The sequence below is a fragment of the Balearica regulorum genome, chromosome 4, assembly GCF_011004875.1.
Source record: "Balearica regulorum gibbericeps isolate bBalReg1 chromosome 4, bBalReg1.pri, whole genome shotgun sequence".
Classification (NCBI taxonomy): Eukaryota; Metazoa; Chordata; class Aves; order Gruiformes; family Gruidae; genus Balearica; species Balearica regulorum.
In genome coordinates, this window is record NC_046187.1 from 14,770,234 (window position 1) to 14,793,464 (window position 23,231).

General features: G+C 36.6%; 1 long non-coding RNA gene across 1 annotated transcript in view; it reads right to left on the reverse strand.

Moving 5' to 3' along the window:
- The window catches only part of LOC142601672 (uncharacterized), a 264,842-nt gene that overhangs the window by 127,552 nt on the left and 114,059 nt on the right, over positions 1–23,231 (reverse strand). The gene's annotated exons all lie outside the window — the stretch shown is intronic.

Here is a 23,231-nt window from a genome sequence, read left to right on the forward strand (position 1 = left end):
CTTTCTGAGTAAACATGTGTCACTTTAAGAAGGACAGAACACATTGGGAGTGAGTAAATATATTCCAAAAAGAACTAAAATAACATTGTCTTTGGTCCTGATTCCTGAATGGGACATATTGAAAAGTCTGGAAAAAAAAATCATGCACTATGTCATCTCCTGTTTAACTAATGAAAAATTATTCTTAGTTGAGATAATTCTTCATAACACCACCCTACAGAGTTCATAAGTCAAATTTATATGCAGCCTTTTCGGATGAGCAAACTGCACAAGGCTACTTACTGTACACAGGCTGCAAATACGTCAACCAAGGGAAAGGCAAGCCTACTGCACAAAGCCACATATGAAAGAGGAGAAACCTCCACAACAGGAAGTTGTGGAGCTGCCTGTGGGGTGGAACGCACATGGAACTAAGCTCCTTGCCACCCACACACTCAAATTTTACTGGAGCCAGGTACAATCTCTTGTATGATTTCCTTCTGTGTCAGTGCTTCAGTAACTTTCCTCCACAGGCCTGCATGCATAAAGGATCTACTCTGTTAATTTGCTTAGGGGATGAAGAGAAATTGAGGAACATTTTGTGGTAAGGAATAATGCCTTCCTTTCCCTTCCCTCCCTCCCTCCCTCCTTCCCCAACTATCATTTTGTTTTAGTTGGATTTGTTATAATGAAATGGCCAATATTCTTCTGCACAGAACATCCACAGCTATGTAATCGTCAGGAGTCTCCAGGTTTCATCTAAAGAGAATTAGATAGAACCAGCAAATCCAGCTCAGAAAAGGGAGCCCTGGGTACCTGTAGAGACAGATCTATCCTGACATTTAGTCATTACATAGCTGTTTCTAAGAGAGAGACACCTACACTTCTGTTACCTGTATAGAAGTCCGTACGTTTGCCCAGTTCCTCCAGATCTTAAAGTATATGCTCATTTCCTCTTTGAACCCACACTTAACTTGCAGTTGGTGGCAGGAATTAAAGCCCACACTGTGCTTTTGCTTGTGCTGGACCCCCCACATCTGCAGTAAGGACAGCCTTTCAACGCCTTTCTCACACTTCTACCAGAAGACATACAAGTTCTTCTGCAACAGAGCTAAATAACTGCAAAAGAATCCTACCGTGTCCACACAAAATCGAAGACTTGTGTGGACTACACAAATAAGAAGAGTAGATCAGCACTTCTGAGAAAATGGATGAGGCCCAGCTAAGTTGGTCTACAGACCCCTCACAACTGATACTTGAGCAAGTGCTTAACCAGGCAACTGTTGATGGCTTTTTGCTGTTAAAAGACAGTAGGAAAAGAAAGAAGATGAGAAGAAAGCAACCACAAATGAGCAAAGAACTCTGATTCATGAATGAGAAAACACTGATCTTGGCAGTGTTACAAAAGTAATATTTTCACTAGAATGAACTGTTCTCAAACAATTTCTCCAATATGTTAGATACAAACAAGTTCTCCTTCAGTATTAGGCATGCATGTCTTCTCTTTCCACCTCTTTTTTTTAGTTCCAAACCCAAATTTATTGTGGCCAAAAGTTCTCAAAAAAATCCCAGTCTCTGTTTGTATTTTAGCTGTGTTTCTCTCATGGTATACCAGAGCAGTGACGCAGTATGGGATCTCATTCCAGAACAATATTTCTTTTTCTCTATCCTTCTCTTTTAGTAGTCCCTTGCCATAGAGAAACTACTAGCATTAGTGAGTTTCTATGCCAGTAGTACTCAATTTTGGAAATGAATGAGATTTTCTTTGTCTCTCAATGATATTAGTAACTCAAAGAAATACTAATGCTTTGACAAACTCATAGTAACCAATAACATATTATGGATTACTTAAACCACAAGTGAAACATAACTGCCTGTGGGAGGAAATGTGGCAATTGTTAAACAGTGGTTAGCTTCAGAAACACTTCTAAAGTTTAGACAAGAAGCAAAGTAAAGAACCAAACTTAACTGAAACTAAAAAGGAGATGCAGACATGCAAACCAAACCTGGAGCTTGGCCACAATTAATCCCCCTGCTTTTTGTAGATAAATTATTAGTTTAATAATTGCATATGATGAACACCACCAGTTTCAGCTGTTATCTAAAGGGGTGCAATTCCACCCATTTTCAGGGGGAAACGGAATATGGCCTTCTAATTGCAAAAGCCCTGCATTAGGAGACTGACTTTGCTATTGATTCAGATGACAGACCTGAAATTAGCACTACTGCTCATGAGGGCAGCTGGGAGGGGGGGATCTCCACTTTAAACATAGACTTTTTATGTGAAAATTACGTACTATTTCTTCATTGCCCTGGGAAGACAGTGGCATTAGCAGCAAACAGCTTCCAGTTGGAAATCATGAGTGCAGATTCTGATTACATCTTGGGGTTGGTGCAGGACCAGTGAGGAAGTGCTCTACCTCTACTGCTTTGGCTACCTCTTCCCCTCTGAGGCATTACTAGAAACTGAATTCAAGTTGCATTAAGGTCTAGCACTGCAAACAGGGTTCAAAGTCTTTTGTTATAAGAGAAAGCAATATCTTTATCCTCCCTCCCCAGAATGACAGCACTTTAACAGTATTTACTGTTAGAATCGAAAATATGTAACTTAGAAAGCTAGCAATATATAAACTCAGTAGTTTAATTTTATGTGCTCAAAAGAGCTGAACTGACATCCCTGGCCTAATATTGTTTTGTGTTATGCCACCTTACAAACAGCTTTGTTTTAATACTAAGATTTTTGATAGCTGAAACTCTAAACAAACCAACGCATTACTTATTTTTAAATAATAGCCCAGTTTTAGCATTTTTTAACTATGGGTAAGCTTTCTACAATGTTTAAAAATGGGTTAAATCTTGACACTGAAAAAATTCTAAATATCAGAATTATGACATTGAAACCTTGCACTCCTCTGAGATCACACAGAACCATCTGAATTAGTTTCCTGATTTCCAGATTTATGAGGTTCTTAGATATTCCATAAAGCAGTAACTTTTACTGAGAATGAATCCGATAGTGTCCTAAGAAGTATGACAAGAAACTGGCTATAACCCATTATATTAAACTGACTGCCGAAGTCTCTTTTCAATGGATGTAATTCCTGTTTACTACTTGAAAAAGTTAGAAACTTCAGAAAAGTCTTAAAACATCTCTTGAAAGAAGATAATATTTCTAAAAGTATTTTTGTATAATATAGTGTTGTGCACACTTGGTTTTCATTGCAACTTCAGTTCAGCTCCATCCCTGTCTTTTTCCATATCAATATTATCTTTAACATGGAAAAAACTGGTATGTGATGTTTTTGCAAGAAAAGGACATGTTTCAGCTGTGGAAAGTTCATAGATTTAAGCCCAAATCATGTGTTTTGTTGGAAACTAATGCTTCACAGCTTCTCCAGTTCTTCATTGCTCCTAATAAATAAATAAATAAATAAATAAATAAATAAATCACACTAGCAGGCATAGATAGCAATTCCTGGATTGTTCTTAGCAGAAATATGACAAATATTGCCATATTTCAGTCACAGTTAGTCAGGGTGTTCCAGACAGAAGCGGTATTTCTCTGAGTGGAAACTATAATGTATGTAAATAAAAGTATGTAAACGATTTGGATCAAGAAAACTCTTACTCCAAAATACTCTGTGAAGTAACAGTGTAACTCTGAGTTTGAACGATGGTCTGTCACATCATGGATCTAAAGTAAATTTTTGAAGCTTTAAGAGATTTGAAGAGAAAAGGGCATGGTTATGGAAATATATGGCTATTAGAAAATCAGATGAAAATGGGACTAATGAGCTAGTACACATATACAACGTGAGCATTTTTGTTTGCTTTTTACATAGGTATAAATCTTTTAAATATATTTATCTGAACAGTGTCAGGAAGTAAAACCTGGCAGAGGGCAGTTTTGGTGGCAGTGACTCCAGCACTGAGAGATTAACTGAAAGGAGCAGAAGGTCAGAGAGAAAACTCTAAGTGGATTATGAATGCAAAGGAATGCATAGTATGAAAATAGGATTTTAGATAGAGATGTCTGCTTGTCTGTCAGTGAATTTACATTGTCCCTATCACCATAAGATCCCCAACGCTGAAAATCACAGAGGTAAAAAATGAAAAAGCAAATATTGCCTGCTGTGCCTCTGAGATAGAACTACATCACCGATATAATTACCAGTTGAGATTATGAGCTCATAGACTAATGAGGAAATGACTGAATGTTCTAATTGAAAATCATTGTTGTCAGATCCATAAAGCATGGGTTCTCAGCATTTTGGCTAGAGTCTCACAATGTTGTATAACTGCGATCTACCACATATTTTCCTGGCTACGTAATAGCAAAACAAATGGTAATACTTTACATCACAGCAATTTTGCATTTTGCATTGTTGAACAATAAACATAGGATAGAAAGTATGTCATAAGATCAAAAAGGAATTTTGTTGTCTAGCTTTCATAGTATATTTAAGACAGGGATCTCATTGGAAATTTCTGAAGAATAATAAAGTTAGTATTACTATGCACAGGAAGAGTATGTGAAGCATGTGAGTAAATTTAATGAAGTAGAAAAATGCACACAAAAACCTATAGACTCAAGAAAATCTCTTATTTTTCATGTAAAGCTAATTAATCACTTCCTGCCATTTCATATGCAAACCCCTCAGATATTGCAATTCTACTCAAGCAGCATCTTGGATTAAAATTGTATTTTCCTATGTGTGAAGTAAAACACACTGTGCAGCACAGCACCATGCGGTGCTGGAAATCAATTGGGAATTCTTTTGAATGTCCCACTTACAAGAGAACAATTTCACCAGCCCATCCTTGTCTCCAAAAGCCAGAGTTCCAGTGCAGTAGCTTGCTGTTATGATTTAAATATTTCCATAAAACCAAATGTCAGAGGATTTTCTGACAGTAGAATATGTAGTGAAAATTGAAAACATGTTATAAACAGACTAAATTACTGTATAATTAGGATTTCCAAGAAGGCAGCTTGCAGACTAGCCAGCATTTTAAAGATGCAGAAATAATAAATAATGGGATTGTTCATGTAATCGCTTCCCAATAAATACAACTCTGTTAACACAGACCCAACTGACATAGATGCAACATTTTACTACTTATCTAAATCAGTATTTATTAGTCTGTGATTCCATTTGCTTTATCAAAACCAGTAGAATATGTAGTCTATCAAGGTGAAGTTTTAAAAAAGTATGAAATGAATAGAATATTGTGGAACTTCCTGCTGCACAGAGTAACGTGCTGGTGGCTAAGCATGGAGATATAGAACATTTTTCAACTAATTCTCATTATATATTAATATATACTACTTGCTTTTATGTTCTACCTCTGTAAAATACAGATGGTATGATCATGCAAGTCCAAACTCAGCAAGCTCAGCTGAATCAGAAACCTGGAGTTGAAGAAAACTGTATGCTACATGATGTAATATATAGAAACACTTCAGGCTTCCTCACTATTTTTTGAGTTGCATTCTCCCCCTGAGATTCTTTGTCTACCTCAGTGGTGGTTTTCACTCAGCTGAACTGTAGCAAGATGATATTTTAGGATTTGTTTGATCTGACTAATCTCACTGTCTTGCTGTTGGCAATGAACCAGCATCATCCTTAAGAAGCTGGTAAGAAATGAATTCATTAAATTGTTTTAAGTTTTATTTCTAAGTCTGCACTTTAATAAATTAAAGTTCTAGTGGAATTGTAAGGATGGAAAATAATGATCAAAGTTTACAAATATAAATTGACTTCCTGTTTTAACTTGGTTAAGGAGTAGAACCCACCCTCACACCTTTGCTTGGTTTATCTGGGCAATGGCTGTCAGTCAATGCAGTGCAACTACATAGGAACTTAATTTATTGCTGATATAAACTATCAAATAATGTTTTGTCACTAGAATAAAAAGTGATGTATACAGGGTACTCCAGGGATGAACTCACTGCAAATTCTAAAAACTAATGACTTCCTTAAAAATGCTCCCGCAATGCTCCAGTGAACATAAACCTTGGAATAATTTTAAAATCACTGTAGTACAATTCTAACTTTTTTTTTCCCAACCATAATTTTATACATAAGAATAAATAATTACCAGTTCTCATGCTCTTACACATTAAAAACAGACAAGAGTTATGGTTATTATTTCATTGCACAGAATTTTGACTGATGGGGCTCATGTTTGCATGAGTAATTTGAACATATTACTATGTGTAGCAGTTTGCTTTTAAAATACAGAAAGAAATGAAAAGCATAGAAGAGTTTAATCCTGCCGTTTTATTGAGGCCATGAAATATCACAAAAATTATGACTGCAAGCTGTTGCAAAAGTAGGCCGTAAAATGTCTCTCATCTCACCATACTATTTACCACGCATCTCAGGAGATGCATTATACTCACAATAACCTGTCCCTAGCAGTACAACCTCCTTATATCACATCTTCCTCCAGAGCCATGTCTGATCAAGTGCAATTGCTATTTCCTTCTGTGAGATGATTCGGAATTAGATGGTCCTGTGCTTAAATGTGAAGCCACTAGAGTAAATAGGAATGTTTGCATCAAAAGGTTCATGTACTCAATGTATTAATCACAGAATTCAAGGGAATTTTATAAATCAAACTCCTAAACCGTGCCATGTATGTCTCTTAGGGACGTTGTAAAGCTGGCCACTTTTGCCTATCTATCCGTCTTTGACAAGTAAGCAGCAACTTCTCTCTTTGTAGGCCTAGAACCTTTTCTGTTACCATTCTTCACACCCGGGACCATTACCATATTGACCATGACTGTATCTGTTGAAGCAGCATGTTCCTATGACTATTCTTATTGTGTCTGGCACTACAGAGATATTCCATCAAATGATACTTCCTATGCACTTATATCAGATATCTATGTAGCAACCATGTAAATACAACTAATTTTCTTTGTTTCTTCCAACTTAAGTTCTTCTTACTTCTTGAGCTACTAAATATATAATTAATATTTTACAGGAGTAATTATAACCAGGATCTGTTTTTTACATGGTAACCATGTGGTCGATAGATCAAAACTGTAAACAAAACTTGTGCATTGCAAGCAAACAAATGTGCATGTGCATAGTGCTATTAAAAATAGCTTTGTGCAATGACAATATACGACAAAGCACATAGCAGAAAAACACTGTGCCCAGCCAGAGCCAAGAAACACTGAAAGTACTCTGAAATACCTACCTTAAGTACTTGGACTCACATATGGTTTTGAAAAGAGGTTGGTGGAGAATCAAAGGAAAATTATTCTATTAACTGTCAGATAACAGGAAAGAATGCTGTCATGAATAGTGATACACTTTTGAAAGATGAGTGAGCAAAGGAAGAAGAAACTACAAAAAGCCCACACGCTACTGAAAGTAGCATGGATGTGGCATTTTCTCTTGCTACTGAGTAATGAAGAAGAAGAATTTCTGCATCTTCTGGACCTTTCTGAGGATCAGAACAACAAGATCAGAGCACCTGAGCTGTGTGCTTTTCCTCATTTGCATGTATTCTTCCAAGTTACCTGTTACAATACTGCTTTGCAAGTAGTAGAGGGGGAAAACCTTGTTTCATCTCCTCAACATGACAAAAGCCAAATACAAAATCATAGAACCACAGAATCATAGAATGGCTTGGGTTGGAAGGGACCTTAAAGATCATCTAGTTCCAACCCCCCTGCTACGCGCAGGGACACCCTCCACTGGACCACGTTGCCCAAAGCCTCATCCAACACTTCCAGGGATGGGGCATCCACAACCTCTCTGGGCAACCTGTTCCAGTGCCTCACCACTCTAACAGTAAAGAATTTCTTTCCAACCTCTAATCTAAATCGACCCTCCTTCAGCTTAAACCCATTACCCCTTGTCCTGTCACTACACTCCCTGATAAACAGTCCCTCACCATCTTTCCTGTAGGCCCCTTCAGGTACTGGTAAGCTGCAATTAGATCTCCCCGGAGCCGCCTCTTCTCCAGGCTGAACAATCCCAACTCTCTCAGCCTGTCCTCATAGGAGAGGTGCTCCTATGCATATATGATCAGTAAAAGATATTCAGATCTACCAAACTGTGCTGACACAAGGAAACAAAACGTAAAGTTTTATTTTCAAAAATACTTTGCTACTAAAGCTCAATGCTTTCACAACTTGCTTCTAAAAACAACAGTATGTATTGGCAACAGCAAGAACCCTTTTTCTACAGTGGTCATCCATTAGATAAACTGATACAGAAGTTGGAACGATTTATTACCAACATCGCCTTAATATTTAGTCAGAGTGATATCATACTTTTAATAACATTCTCCTTCAGTTCCAAACTCCAATTATTCATTATAAAGGCATTCCAACAGAGATTAACATCACACTCCGTATCAATTTCTAATCTAAAGACTGACTGCCTGACAGTGATTGGCTCACTATTTCAAAACTCTTCTTAATAGCGGATACTAAACATACTGAGGTCATGATTTTTTTTCCTACAAGACAATTATTCACAGAGTTTTCCTACAAGATAATTATTCATAGAGTATCTCCTTTATCAACACAAGGAAACAGATGAAAAGAGTTATGCATGTTGGTAAATATTAATGGATTTAGGCTTCTAATTATATTTATGTCTTTCCAGAAGTGTTTCATTATGAAAAAATGACTAAAATTTGGTGTTATACAGCCTTGTATCTCCTAGTACCATGTATCCTTGTTAAGACTGACAATTTTACAGAACTATTTTAAAGTCATTTTCTGTCTCCCCCAACAATCTGTTGTCAGTGATGAATTCGATACCCAAAATTAAGTGTTTGTTTTAATGTAAAAGTTATTTCATCTCTAATTTACATATTTTGTTATGTATTTTTAGCTGCCAAATTTATAATGAAGTGATAAATAGAGCCTCCTAAGGGATTTATTTCAATTAAGCTTGGCTTCAGGGTGGTCCTTATTTCAGTCAAAACTAGAAAATTGATGCTTGATTTCCAAAGCAAAAGCCACACCAAGCTGCACAAAAATAATTCATTCTAACATTTTCCAGAGTTTCACTGATGTGCGTTCATGGTATGTTCCACATTTTATTAATTGTTTATATATTTTAGTACTGTATTTCCAACAATCTATAAAAAATCTTTAAATATGGCTATAAGAAGTAGTACAGCTGACACGTCCTTTAATTTTTCTTCTAACATAAATAGTTTCAATGATATTTCTTCTAAGCTAATATGACTTTTTTTTTTTTTAAAAAATAAGCTATTACAGAATACTATAAAACATTCAAGCCATTAATGTAAATACAATGAGAATAAACCATCAAAACTCTTTTCAGTCAAGTATGATCAGGAAAAGAACAATCATAAGGAACCAAACTAGAAAATTTAAGATATCAGAATAGAGGAAATATGGTCCAGTGTTTAAATGCAATTGAAAATCACAAGCTTTTTCCAGCAACATTATATTTTATGAAAATAAATACATTTTTTGAGCAAACGTGAGTTGTGATATTTCTAAACACCTTATTGACTTCGTATTTGTCATAGAGGTAGATATAAAAAGTTACCCTCCCCACTTCCTTCCAGTATAATATTTACAAATTTGTTGATTTCCTCTCACTGGAAAACATCAATACAATAAAAATTACATTTGATTGGCCTCTCCATTCACAATTGCACTGCAAGTGTATTGATAACAGTTGAGACATACTAATACCTCCTTATGTCAAGTAAACATATTTAGTGATCTCAGCCATTAAATTTGCAAATGAGTCTCCACTGTCACCTGCAACCATTTGGTGCAGGAAATCCATCTTAAAATGTGAATTTGTCCTTCTTAATAAATAGTCAAGTCACTTGTTCCCCAAAAGGAAGAACACTAACTTGCCACTGGAATTATTCCATGTTTTGATACATTTAGCAGTCTACCCTTCATCTACTCTGGTAGATCTGTATATATATATTATTTGAATGTTTGAAGTTGCCTGTATACTTCTATTTGAACTCAGAGGTTGTACATTCTTTTGGGCCAACTTTTCTAATGTAAATTAAAGATGTTCAGCATTTTCAGAAAACTATTCCTAGCTCCCTCATAGACAGCTCCAAAATGCTAGCAGATATGAAGAGGCTAAGACAATAGCATACAAAATTATAATTTACACAAAGAGCCATTCCTATGGCCATATATAGCTGGTTCATAGCTTCAGCAGATCATAGAAAACAATCAGCAGAGTTGCAGAAATACATTTGAAGATATACATAGGCATATATTGTGTACGTACATACTTATTTTGGACACAAAATATATTTGCTTTTTGGCAGCTGTGTCTCCCGCTATCAATTCATAGTTTAATGCTACTCTTACTGGCACAATTACTGTACACCCTGGGGGAGGGGGAAAGCAATTTCAGTCCCCTGCATAACTATATCTGTATACATCTAGAGGTGACATCTAGAGGTGACAGTGATTCCCATGTAGGTCACAGAACATAATAAAACAAAGTGGCCATTTCTGTTCCAGTGATGACACCCCTTCATTCTTTGTCATAAAGCAATTTCATTCTATAGCTTTAATATTCTGCTTCCTTTCAATAACTGTATTCGCTTCAGTAGGAAACTTGACAACATGATCAAAGTTAAGGTGATCAAAAATCTTTCTTCACTTTTTTTCTTAATGCTTTTAGATTAAATTTGTTGAAGTTAGCACCATGTTGCATGCTGGAAGCACCTGCGTACAAATACTCCTATTTGGACTAAGGACTAAAACTCTATCAGTACAATCAGATAATTAAGCTGCTGAATGTCATCGCTCATGGAAACAACTTATTTTACTTCCAACTTGCCATCCACAAAAGTACATGTTGTATTTTAAAGAAATCACGTCCTTTGTGTTTAAATGCCAATGTTCTAGAAAGTAATGGTAAGTTTTCAGGGACAGGACTAAAATAGAATTGCAGCATTTACTGATGTCAAAGACATGGTATTATCAGCTTATGCCTTGCCACAGTTTGTAGAGCAATCAGCCCATTTGTTTATAGTGTAGCCAAATAAACATTTATCTTAATTTTTGTCAATTGAAATAGTGTCTCCAACTATCTTAAATAATTTGGCTTATCATACAATACTCTTTCTGGAAGCAAGTACCAAAGATTTTAATGTTCACACTAAAATAGCATTCTTAGTGAAATGAAAGAAACAGAAAGTCATTTTCTGTAAGTAATTTGTAAGTCATTTTCTGTTACTCCAACTTATTTAAAAATCATAACATGAAGATTCAGAGTAAAAGATTAAAAACTCCTGGATGTTGTAATGCTATTGCTTTAGCAAGTATCTGACTCAAAATAATCAATTCTGCTAGTCATAAATAGAGAAATAGGCTTCAAGAAGTATTACTTACTGTTTGACATGACTACACATCAAGCTCCTGAACACTGGAGAAATATTGTCTCATCATCTACACCAATAATTAGTAATTGCATGACATTACAAGCAGTAATTCCCATCAGTTCAATTTCAGCCAAAAGAAACAAGAATTACTTTTCCAGATAAAAATTAAAACAGTACCAGTGTGACCTATGATATAAACAGAGAAGCTCCAGGCATACGCCAAAGAATGGAAGATGTTACATTCATGTCTCGAAACTAACTCTGAACAAAATAAGCCCTTTACAAATCTTAGTTCCCATCTCAGAGCCCAGCCTAACAGAAATGAAGTCAACTTTGCTAGTCATCAGCTGAACTGGAAGAAGTATCATGCCTAAAATATGACTTAAAATATTTTTCATGTCCTAGTTCCAAATAAACCGTGTGGGATATTCAATTCTAGAATAAATACATCAGAGGCAGAAAAAACTCCAAATATACTGCAGATAACTGCAATGAAGGAGAGCAACATTATTTTGGTACTTGCAGTGAGTGTGCCAGAAACAGTGGACAAGAACATTAGCTTTTACTCTGTGTTTGTGTTCCAACATTTAACAGGGATGAGCCAGCCATGAATGGCTGTAGTGAGCTTTCTTCTTACTTTAGTTCCTACCAGCATTGCTGCACTGTGTGTTATGAGATATTAACAGTTGGCAGAGTTACAAGGTCACCTCATCCAGCCCTTGTCCATTCAGAATTGTTTTTTCCCTTTCACTTACACTCTGTCTTGAGTACACCGAAGCAATAGGATTTCTCCTAATTCCTACAGACATTTATTCTATAGGGTCCTAGGAAGCATTTTATTCTTGACATTTTCACCTTTCATGCATTCTGCTCTATCAGACATTGCCACATTAACTTTCTGTTCACTCTTCTTAAGATTCTGCTCATCATTGTGTGTTATGATTAACTTCTATGTTTAATTGTTAATTTTGTTGAAAGTGCTACAAAACATTTTCTCTAAATATGTGTCCATGTTTTAAGATGATTACTTTGCATGACATGCAAATTCTACTGAACACAACCACATTAGGATTCTCTCTCTTGATGATCAAGGTGTTAGGAGAGCAGGTAGGCACAACTCTATCTCTCTCACTATACTTTACATGTATAGCCTAGAACAAGGGTGTTGACCTTATGAACTGTACCAAGTATCTGCCTCATCAATATCCCAAACTGCATCAAACCAGTTACAAATGCTTGTTGTATAGGAGAGATAATGGGCTGTCTTGCGTCTTAGGTTACTGTGTCTAAAACACCATAACTGAAAAGTATCCTGCATTCTAATTGTACAGTTAGGATTTGAGGATTCAAGATTATTTGAATCAATGACTTGAACAGAATACTGGTTTATGTACTTAGATAGCCTTTCAAGATAAGACAGCAGGCCATTTCTTAACTGCCCTGTTTTCTGCACCCACAATTTATTTCCCACTCTTCCAGTTCCAAGATGAATCACCACCAGATTCAGGCTGTTTCACTAATCAACTGAGAGAGTCATAGCCCAACACTACTTCTGAACAGAGCCGTGGACACTCCTTCTTCTCCCTAGCCCTTCTTTACATCTGTACAATGCACAGTTCTTATATACATCCTTGTCTTGTTCTGGTTTCTGCTGTTCATTCCCTGTAGTAATTTCATATGAACTGGGGGATTAGGCAGTGAGCTCTGAGAGGAAAGAAGCAGATCTCTGCTGTACATGGAGCCATTCTCCTATGACGTTTTTTGAAATAAACTTCCTAATACACAAACTCCTAAGAACATCCTCCACAAACACCACTGATAAAGACGCCCAAAATGAAGGTCTATATAGGAATCTGTCCAATAACAACAGCAACTGAGATTAGTCACTTCATAGCCAAATAAGCCACTCTGCTGATTACTCCAGGTCACAGTAGTCATATAGGACAGCCAAATATTTAGGGCCAGCTGGTCCAGTTAATTACACACTGTATGGCTATCATCAGAAAGGTCAAGGACTTCAAAAGGTGTCACAGGAACTTACGCTACTTGGCCAGGAGCCATAGGACATAGTACACTAGGAAGGAGTAAATAGCATAGCCTGACTGGAAAGCGATAACTGCCTTTGAACCAGAAATTTGCAGCGCTGCGTAAAGCCCACAGTGATGACTAGACTCCAGAAATGGGACTCTTCATACCACAGAATTGAAGACTGCATAAGAAAAAGATTGAGGCTATAGATCTGGGGGTTTCCCATACTTTATATGCCTTCTCTCTCAGGTAACAACAGAAATATCTGCAAAACAATATGAGTGTAAGTAACCACATAGTTTGGCCTATTTTATGTAATCAAAAAAGATTTAAGTTAACAAATAATTTGACAGCTTCCCCAGGATGACCATCGCCACCTCCCATTCATTTTCAGTAAAGTAGGGTTTAGCAGCTTGTTGTGAAGAATAGTTCTGGTGGATGATATGCCACAGAAGCTACCGTATAGTAAAATATGCCTAAGGAATGATACTGCTATGCATAACACATTTTTACTACCTGACAGCAGAAAAATAGGGTAGCACAATAGCTGGAAATGTCTGCTGGCTGGAGATCACTAACAAAGATGTCAGCTATTAGAGAACTGTCTTTGGCTCAAGCATATCTCAAGGCTGGGCTGGAACCAGATTGTACACAGATTCTGGAATCTTGACAGAGGTATGTAAAATAGAGGTTGGTATCAGAGATGGTAATTAAATTCATACCGTATGTCCACCATCATCTGATGAAGGCACAGCTGGGATTAATGGAGTTTTCTAATATTTATTCAGGTCCTACTGCATGTCTGTACTATCCTCAAAGCGCTACCTTTCCTGAAAATTCTTGTACGGTCAGTTTCCAGTTATCCAAATCCCCAAGGAACTTGATTTGTTCTTCTTACTGTTTACTAGCTTTTTAAATTCTCCAAGTATCCTACAGGCTACAGATTGGTCAATGGACCGATAGGCTGTGCAGTTAAAGAAGCCAGTGAACCAAGGGCAATACTCATCAAAGACTTGGATGGAGGTGGCCAAAGGCATCACAGAACTGAGGGTGGGCCTGTTCCACAGCTAACCACTGTATAGCCTCAGTCTGCTCATTCTTTTCAATTCAAGCCTCCCCCATGGGGCTGAGAAAGCTGGAGTAGGTGGCCTGCTGGTCCTCTGCCAAGCTTGTTTCCCCAGCTCCTCCAAATGTCCAGACATAACTAAGGGAAAACATACTGGCTAACTTACCAAGTCTGCTTTCCTCTACACCGTTCATCCACTGACCCTCCCTGTCCCATACCTCTAACCTCAGTTTAGTTGCTCTTGTATCCAGTCTCATAGTCAGTTGTAGCACCCCACTTGTCCCCTGCATGGCCCCCCTCACGTTCCTGATAAATCTGTTGCTATTTCCCAGCCTACACCATCTCCCCTAACACATACCTTCTGTGCCTCTGCCCAAACTGTCTGCTAACCCAAAGGCCTGGATGAGCATGAGGGAATAACGGCTTTTATACTGGTGGGCAAGCCTTGCTCCTAGTTTGGGAGCCTTGGTTCTGATCTTCCTGGGTGGGCTAGTCATGACCCTGTCTTGACAAGAATTAAGGACTTTCCACATGGGTTGGGCAATATTTAGGCACGCGGCATGAGGGAAATGAATCAAAACAGGGATGGGTGGAGGACAGAAGGCTAAGTTGGCAGGAGAGAATCGTATGAATGTGAGAAAAGCAACTTGGAAGGCCAGAGAACTTTACAAATCTAATTCTGGATGGCTGACTTATCTAAGTAGTGCATCCTTGGGAGGTGGGGTTAAGGAAAAGAGAAGAAAAGAAGGCAGATTATATGGACAGCAAGACTTAGCTACTGACCTTCACCTAAATAGCTAAATGAGAAAGAGAATCCTAATATTAATTTCAAGAATCTTTGCCAGGAAAACAAATTACTTACGCAGCTATATTGAAAAGATATAATCTTATCTTTTAAAACATTTCTGTAGCCTAATCTCTCTACTGCACTCTCCAAGGTTTCTGGAAATTTGGTGCTTAGAAGTAAGCTGCAGTTTTCCAGGATAAATAAATACTACAATCTCCCTACAACCATGAAGATATATTTAATGTAGAAATTAACTATTTGTGATAACATTCATATTGCTTTCATCTCAGCAAGTACTGCCATTATGACCAAGGAACTAATTTTAAACTTAAGTATCAGTGAAAAGCAAAATTAAGTATTTGCACCAGAAACTGGAATTTAAGAGAATTACAGCATGGATTTGACCAGGACACAGTAGTAATACTGTGTAAGTTTTCTGACCACTAGTAGCCAAATAAAATAAACTTTTAAAATACTTTTTCAAACAGCAAGCCATATTATACTCCATATTTATGAAATGGTTTGTTCATAGTTTCAGTTTCAAGTAACTGTATTTAAGATCCTTTCACTGGTTTATGGATATTCAGTGAAGACTTTTTTTCCTTGGCAAACTTCTCACTACTATTCTTCTTTTAGCCATTTAATCTGAAACATGTTAGCATCAAACAGGAATTGATCCATGTTACACCAAAAACATGAAAGTTTTTCTAGGGACTCTTAAGAGAACTGGATTAGGGCCACAGAGAAGAAAAATTTCCTCTTCACTTCGTGATACAGTTTATAAACTTCAAAACTGAATTTCTGTTTCCTGCAAGCACTTCCACTGATTATGCAGTACCCATTTACAACTTCTTAGTTAATTTTTTATTTCTCCATCCTCTTTAGAGCATGCTGTTCATCACAATTCAGGCACAGTTTCACAACTAGTTTATTTCACAATCCGCATCCACGTTGCCACCAAAAGGGAAAGTTCTCCCTATTTCCTTAAGCCCTTGGCCCCTCCTTTGTGCCAGCACTGGATTGCTGGGATCAGATGGATTGACTCTATTCAGCTGAAAACTACCAAAATTAATTAATGAGGTTTCAGGCAGATCAGCTGTCTGATCCAACCAATTACACAGCTGCATGAATGTTGGTGCCAGCAGAAGAAAGGCATTATAACGCATTGCCTGGAGCAGAAAAGTGGTGGGACAGTAGCAGAATAGACTTAAACTGGTTTACACCAATTGTGAAACTGCAGCCTTAAAATCACATGTAACTTAACTGAACATACTGATCACCATCTTCTTCAGTAAAGGGCATAATAAATAAAATGGGAGCAAACACTGATCCAAACAAAAGAACGCTTTGAATAGTAAATAGTCAATTAAACAGTTGTTAATGTGACAGGGCAAACCTGTACAAACTAGATACATGATTTTATGAAGCACTATGTCACTTGTTTATTAAAATGCATACTATTCTATATTCATCTTTACTTTAGGAGATAAATTTTTGCTCCTTAGCTATTTTTTCTGCTTCACAAACATTTATATCTTATTAATACTTACCTAACACAAATGCCAAGATTGGCCCTCAATCACACAATGAAAATGTTAAATAAATTTTATCCTAGTCTTATATCAAGTCAATGCCCTTAAAAATAATTGTTACTGTTACTACACACATAGCAGCTATATCTTTAAAAAAAATTGAATACATATTATTTTGATCAGTCCAATAATAACTCATATATACATGAACAAGTTTGATCTACCTCCTCACTGTTCATATGTTTTGCTTTATTTGTTTCCATAATTTTAGCCCCACTGAAGATCCTAACAGGTAAACATGAATGGATGTTGCATATATGAAACAAGAAAGACATATCAAGTAATGTAATTGACTAGGATACATGGCAGTAGTTTTCTAGAAATGTACTACTCATATCTATATTTTGCTTCTAAAAGATAAAAAAAAAGTTTCAAACTCTTTTTTATCCCTTTCATCTTAACTATACGATCCTCAACATACAGCATTCCCTGAGATTCACTACTGGCTGTTGTCAATGATCCTCAGTTTGGCTCTGGACCATCAATTTTAGCTAATCAATAATTTTAAGTCAGCACTACAAAATGTTATTGCAGAGCGCTGTTGAAAAATCGAAGTGAGTTTTCTAAAAGAATATTGAAGACTATTGTCACTATTATATGCTACCAGGAGAAGTTTGTCCCAATATACTGATGCGATTAAGAAATCACTAGCTTCCTTCTCTTAAATACCATATTCCTAGCTATTCCAGCAAGAACTTTGTCTTGTTTATTCCTCCCATGGACCCTCTAGACCACACTACCTAAAATACTTAAAATCACAAAACTACTTTACTGTAACTGACATCCTTCTACTCTACCTAAGTCCTGTACAGAACCATAAAACTTGCACTGATATCAGCATATTGCAATCAGGAATTTAAAAAAAAGAAAAGCTAAGGAAAAAAAAACAAACTAGAAAAGAGTCAGGTATTCTGGCTGTAGTTTTTCCATTTCACCTTAAAATGCCAGAAGTCATTTGTCACACTTACTGCATTACCTCATATATGTTCAAAGTCCGCCAAGTCCTTTTCACTATTATTTCCATCAACCTTTTGATGTGATGACTAATCTGCTGCAGAACTACATGATGTAACACAACGGTTAAAAATAGTAAGGAGGATCTTTGCTTTCTTTTGTTGCCAGTCATTTCTAGAGTTCTTCATGCCCTCACATAACTTTCTGTCCTTATAAAATAAAATTGTAAGCACCTTTATAGCCTTCAGTAACACTTATACATCAATTTGTTTGCTCACGCTATATTGTATATATATGAATGCATACATATTATACAGTGCCATATACAATTATACACACAAAAAATTTAAAAGAGTATTAAGACTACAACTTTAATCACTGAAAAGTTAGGAAATACTAGAATTAGTGTTGTTGGTGCAACCCTACTTAAAATGTTAAGAGTGATAGAGGCCTTGCAAAAATCCCTGAAAAAAATGTGTAATTCTGTCTTTGGACAAGGATTGGAAATGTCTGCAACACGTAGGGCTTGAGGCCATGCATGATAAGGGCAAAGCAAGATATTTAATAGCTGCTCATTAAGTGCATCCTGCATGAGGTAGGAATTCTATGGAAAAATAGTGTAATCTCGTAATTAAATGTAAACATATGAGGGACCAAGTTTACTCCATCAAAACCTCCCAGGCTTTTTCTCCTTCCTTCTCCCTATCTATTATCACAGCTCTGCTATCCCCACTGTCCATCCCTTTCTTGTTCTTGTCCCACTTAATTCCCTTTTTATATATAAGTTTGCCTTCTTCCCCTCTACATTCCACAAAGGCAACTCCTCCTCTATGTTTCCACAGGGGTAACAAACAGTGAAAAACAGATTCCCTGATCTGTTCCAGTGACTGGACCTAGATTCAATCCAGCTTAAAACAGTGCAGGAAGGTATGTGTACAAAGCAAGAGTTCGGTTCAAGGTTATTATATCTGAAGAAGAACATAACTGAAAACTTGATTTTGTCACATGTTGAACTGAGCAACTTCAGTAATATGCAGTGCTATTAGCTTGCCTACAACAGGAGAAGTCATGCCTTAGTATGCATTTGTCTTTCCTGAGCACTGTCGAACACAATGTGTGAGGTCATGTAATTAAACATGGTGCATACATAAAAGCTCAAATCGAGCTGCACAGGTCATGCTAATATATTAAGTCCTATTATTTGATTGCTGACCTTGACAACACTAACAGTGGTCTTTTAATACAGGTTGTGTGTGTATATGCCTGTGTTTGTATGTGATTTATTTTACAATAAAATTGAATTTGATTTATGCCCTTGATACACAGGAGGTTTGATTCTCTTCTCACGCTGCTTTACACTGCAAAACTACTTTGATTTCAGTGAAATTATTTTTGATGCATATTAATCTGACAGGAAATTATTGCTTTCTTTTCATACAGATAAATACCCACACACATACATCAGGTTTTATACATGCAGTCATCTATGTACATGTACCTGCATACTCAAACATTACAACAAAGACAGTGTACAAAGCAATTTATGTCTACTGTGTTTGTGTATGGCCACGTTTGTCTACATTTGCTCTACTGTGTTTTCTGGAAGATTATCCTAAGACCCTATTCAAGCTTGCTGCCAGAAAATTTCAGTTTAGCACTAAACCAAAAGCTAAACTAAGGCAATAAACTAAACTTACCCCTTACTCCCGGAGGGGGTCCAACAAAAAAAGAACATAAAAGCTGCTTGTTCAGCTGTGGCACTCCACTTTTAAAGCTATTGTATGGCTGCCTTTATTTCAATGACACATGCTGCCTGTCAGAGGGTGATAGTCTCTGTCATATTTATTAAAAGCCATTTTGGTACTAAGCAGCCTTAAGTAGCTAACTAAAGACTGTGACATAAATCATGTGTGGCATTATAAAACACAAAAAATGGTTCTCTAAGTAGTTACCAACCACTGACTCTACCGTACAAAATTTTTAGCAACACAAAATGAGCAGAAAAATATTGACTTATAGGGCAGGAGCTTCAAAACTTTTGAATGTTTTGAAGCTTTGAATGAAGTTTTGAATGAACTCCTTCCCAGGAGTTTAATTTGATTTTGCCTTTCTTTGATAACTGAAAAGGTATAGAATTTTGCAAGCTAGAAGCTTTCTGCTAGCTATGCCTTTTGAGGGACTCATGAGAATTGTTTTATCTAACAGCTTCTGCATCTGATTAACTCTGTTTTTTAAAGTGTTCCCAACTGCTGATCAAAACATGCAATAAATTATGCTTTGTTTTAAAACGACTTATTTACTATACCTTTTTTGGAGGTAATCTTCTAATGCATTATTTTTTTACACAGCAATAAAGTAACATTTAAGACTGGCATGCCACTGCTAATTTACATCACAGAAAAGTTTGTACAGAAGATGGGAGTGTAGAGATGTCCAAGCTCACTTTAAGCCAGCTACAAGAAGCCATCCTGCTGTATGGCCACATAGGAACATATCAGCTTATTTTCTATGGAAAACTTCCATGTTTCCCCAGTAAGATTTATTCCAGTGATTAAACTTTCTTATTTATACAGGTATTTGGGTACCTCTACATTGTACTGAATGCACAGGTTACATTTATACATTTCTGGCCCTGCCTGAATTTACCAAGACTTGATTTGGCATCACTTGCCATGTTGCTGCTACTGTAAACTTGGAAATTAGACTTCTTTTTACCTCAGAGATACCTAGTATGTAATCCTGATATCTGCATCACACATACAATTAAGGTTTATAAACAAACTAAGCATTATTTTTCTTCAACTGTACATAACACTGGTGCATTACTGGGTTATCACCTTTAAAACTCGGACAGGTTTCTCCCATTTCTTCTTTTGAACTGTAAAATACATGGCCATGTCTTTCATTTTGTAGTGCCCCTTTAAGGGTGTAATTCAGAATATTTTATGAGGCTAAATACTAAACATGAATGTGTTGATAAGAAAGGTGAACAGTTGCTTTGTAAAAAAAGGAAAAGTTGGTTTTGGCTGCATAAGAAAACAGTAGGTGAAGAAAAGACTCTGTAGAAGTCCTCCTTACAGTATTTACAGTAAAGCAAACTTGCAGCTATGTGGCTTGACTGTACGACAGAACACAAAGACCTGATCTCTGCTTGGCTAAAGGAGGAGGATATGAAGAAAGTCAAAGAGGGCTGACAGAGGTAGTGCAGAGGTTGAAGTGAAGTCCTAAAACAAGCTGTTGCAGAACTTGAAATTAATATAAATCACCAGAATCAAATGGCTGTGAGACAGAGTGCTGCTTATTTCTCTCTGCTAGGAGGTAGATAGCAATGTTCGACACATATTGAAGTATAGAGATATTAGGTCTTCAAATTATGCAGAAAGAAAATAGATGGGTCTAAGGGAAAAAAAAAGAGATGAAAGCTTAATGTACTGTCTGTACTACCTAACGGCTTTCATATTAAATTCCACTTCTTATTCCTAAAGCCTCCATTATCATTAGGCTAAATAGCTCCATTTCTGTAAAGCAATCAGAAGCACCCTCTTATTAATAACCTGAATATTTTGTGGGTAAGAATTTGGAATTTTAAACCTGGACAAGAAATTACTTAGAATGATTGTTGCTGACAATTGTTTTGCTTTATGCTATTTCTTGACATTGTAGCTGGGTGGCAAATAGTTCCTTTCCTGTGAAACTCTGAAATCTCAAAAATATTTCTTCCCCACATTAGAATTAACCCCAGAAGTTTCAACGTTTTTCCACATAAAAGCAAGGAAGAGAGACTCCAGAACAGCAAAAAAAGCATCATTGTCAGTGCCTTTATTTTTAAGTCAGAGCAGAGACTTGAAACTTAGCCTTCTGCAACCCAATCACAGTACCTCCTTCATTTTTCATATTTTTCATTGATTTTTTTTCTTCCTTCTTCATTCCTAGTAAAAGTGTTCATGAATTAGCATTTCCAGCCAAAAAATAAATAAATAATTTTATCACTCCCTGTAGTTTTTATAGAAACAAAAAGAAAAATAGCCAGGCATTTTGATTGCTCTTACTGCACCAAGCAAAACCAGGTATGTCAAGAAACATAATAATTTGCTCGATAAAAATATATTCGTCAACTGGAGAATATTAATCTAATCAGTTCTAAGGTGTGAGTATAAGGATGCAAACCATTCTGTTGAATAAGATATTCAAATAAATCAACATACTGTTAACAACTATTCCAAATATTCTAGATTAAATTGGAAGTGAAGAAATCAGGCTAACATTATTAGCCAAAGAATTTTCACCACTCATATGAATTTAAATTATTTAAGCCAGTTTCAACATTTGAAGAACTTTCCTACTCTCAAGGGAGATATTAAACATATACGTCAGTAATTCACAGATTGCTGCTGCTGCTAGTCATCAGAATCTGGCTTTAATTCCATCCAGTTAAAATTTCTCTTCAAATCAAGAGTGTTTACTTCACTAAAAATATCTAAAAATCAAACAGAGAATAAATAATATTATTAATGACAATCTAAAATTATACCTTTCCTTTAGGACCTGAGAAAGGGAGGTACCTGATTATCCAAATTATCTGGAGAGTGAACTGTGAGCTAGTTTACATGGCAGTAATGAGCACATAGCTTTCATATGACTTCCTGAATCATCTGCACACTGAGTTGACTGAACCTGGTGTTTAGAGAGCAAAGAGTATGACACTATAGGGAAAAGGAAACAGTCCAAGCAAAAGGAGGTAATAATAAACATTTGGATGCAATTTACATGGGTGTGAGGGGAAAAAATAGGGTCATACTGTGGCAAAGAGTTCAATAATCTTCATTTACCACCTTTCATATGCTGTAGGGCTACTGTAATGCTGCAGTGTTCCCAGAAGAAACAGAAGATGAGGTAGTGGTCTTTCCATTTCAGCCTGTGTTAGGCCGAGCTCTTCTTTGTTGTCTCTTCTCGAATGACAGTTTGGTTTCAGAACGGCCCGCAGAAGATGTTAGATCGTTAATCTGTCCTTTCATTCTCCCCAGCTATCAATCAGATAGGCAGGGACTCACTCTTCTATTCTCTCCAAAATTCTTTCGTACCATTCCTCAATAAACCTAGCTATCAAAGATAGCTTTCAGAACAGTGGCCAACCATCGAAGGGATTAACAAATCATTTAAGTGCTACATGACTCTCTTGAGGAAAGATGGGCTTTATACTCAAGATCTAATACATTCTCTGCAGATACTGAAGCTGACCACACTATGAATCGCCAAAGGGTTTTCAAGGAATGCAAAGTGGTCCCATTGCTATGTTAGAATTAATTTACAGTTGTATTTATTGAACAGCAGGGTAAGTCAGTCATTCCTTTTCTTTCTTGAAATGAGACCAAGTGTCAGCTAGTATTTAGCAGAACTATGTTATTTTTACACCAGATGGACAGCTGGCCTGACAAACTATTTCATGTAGAGAGTC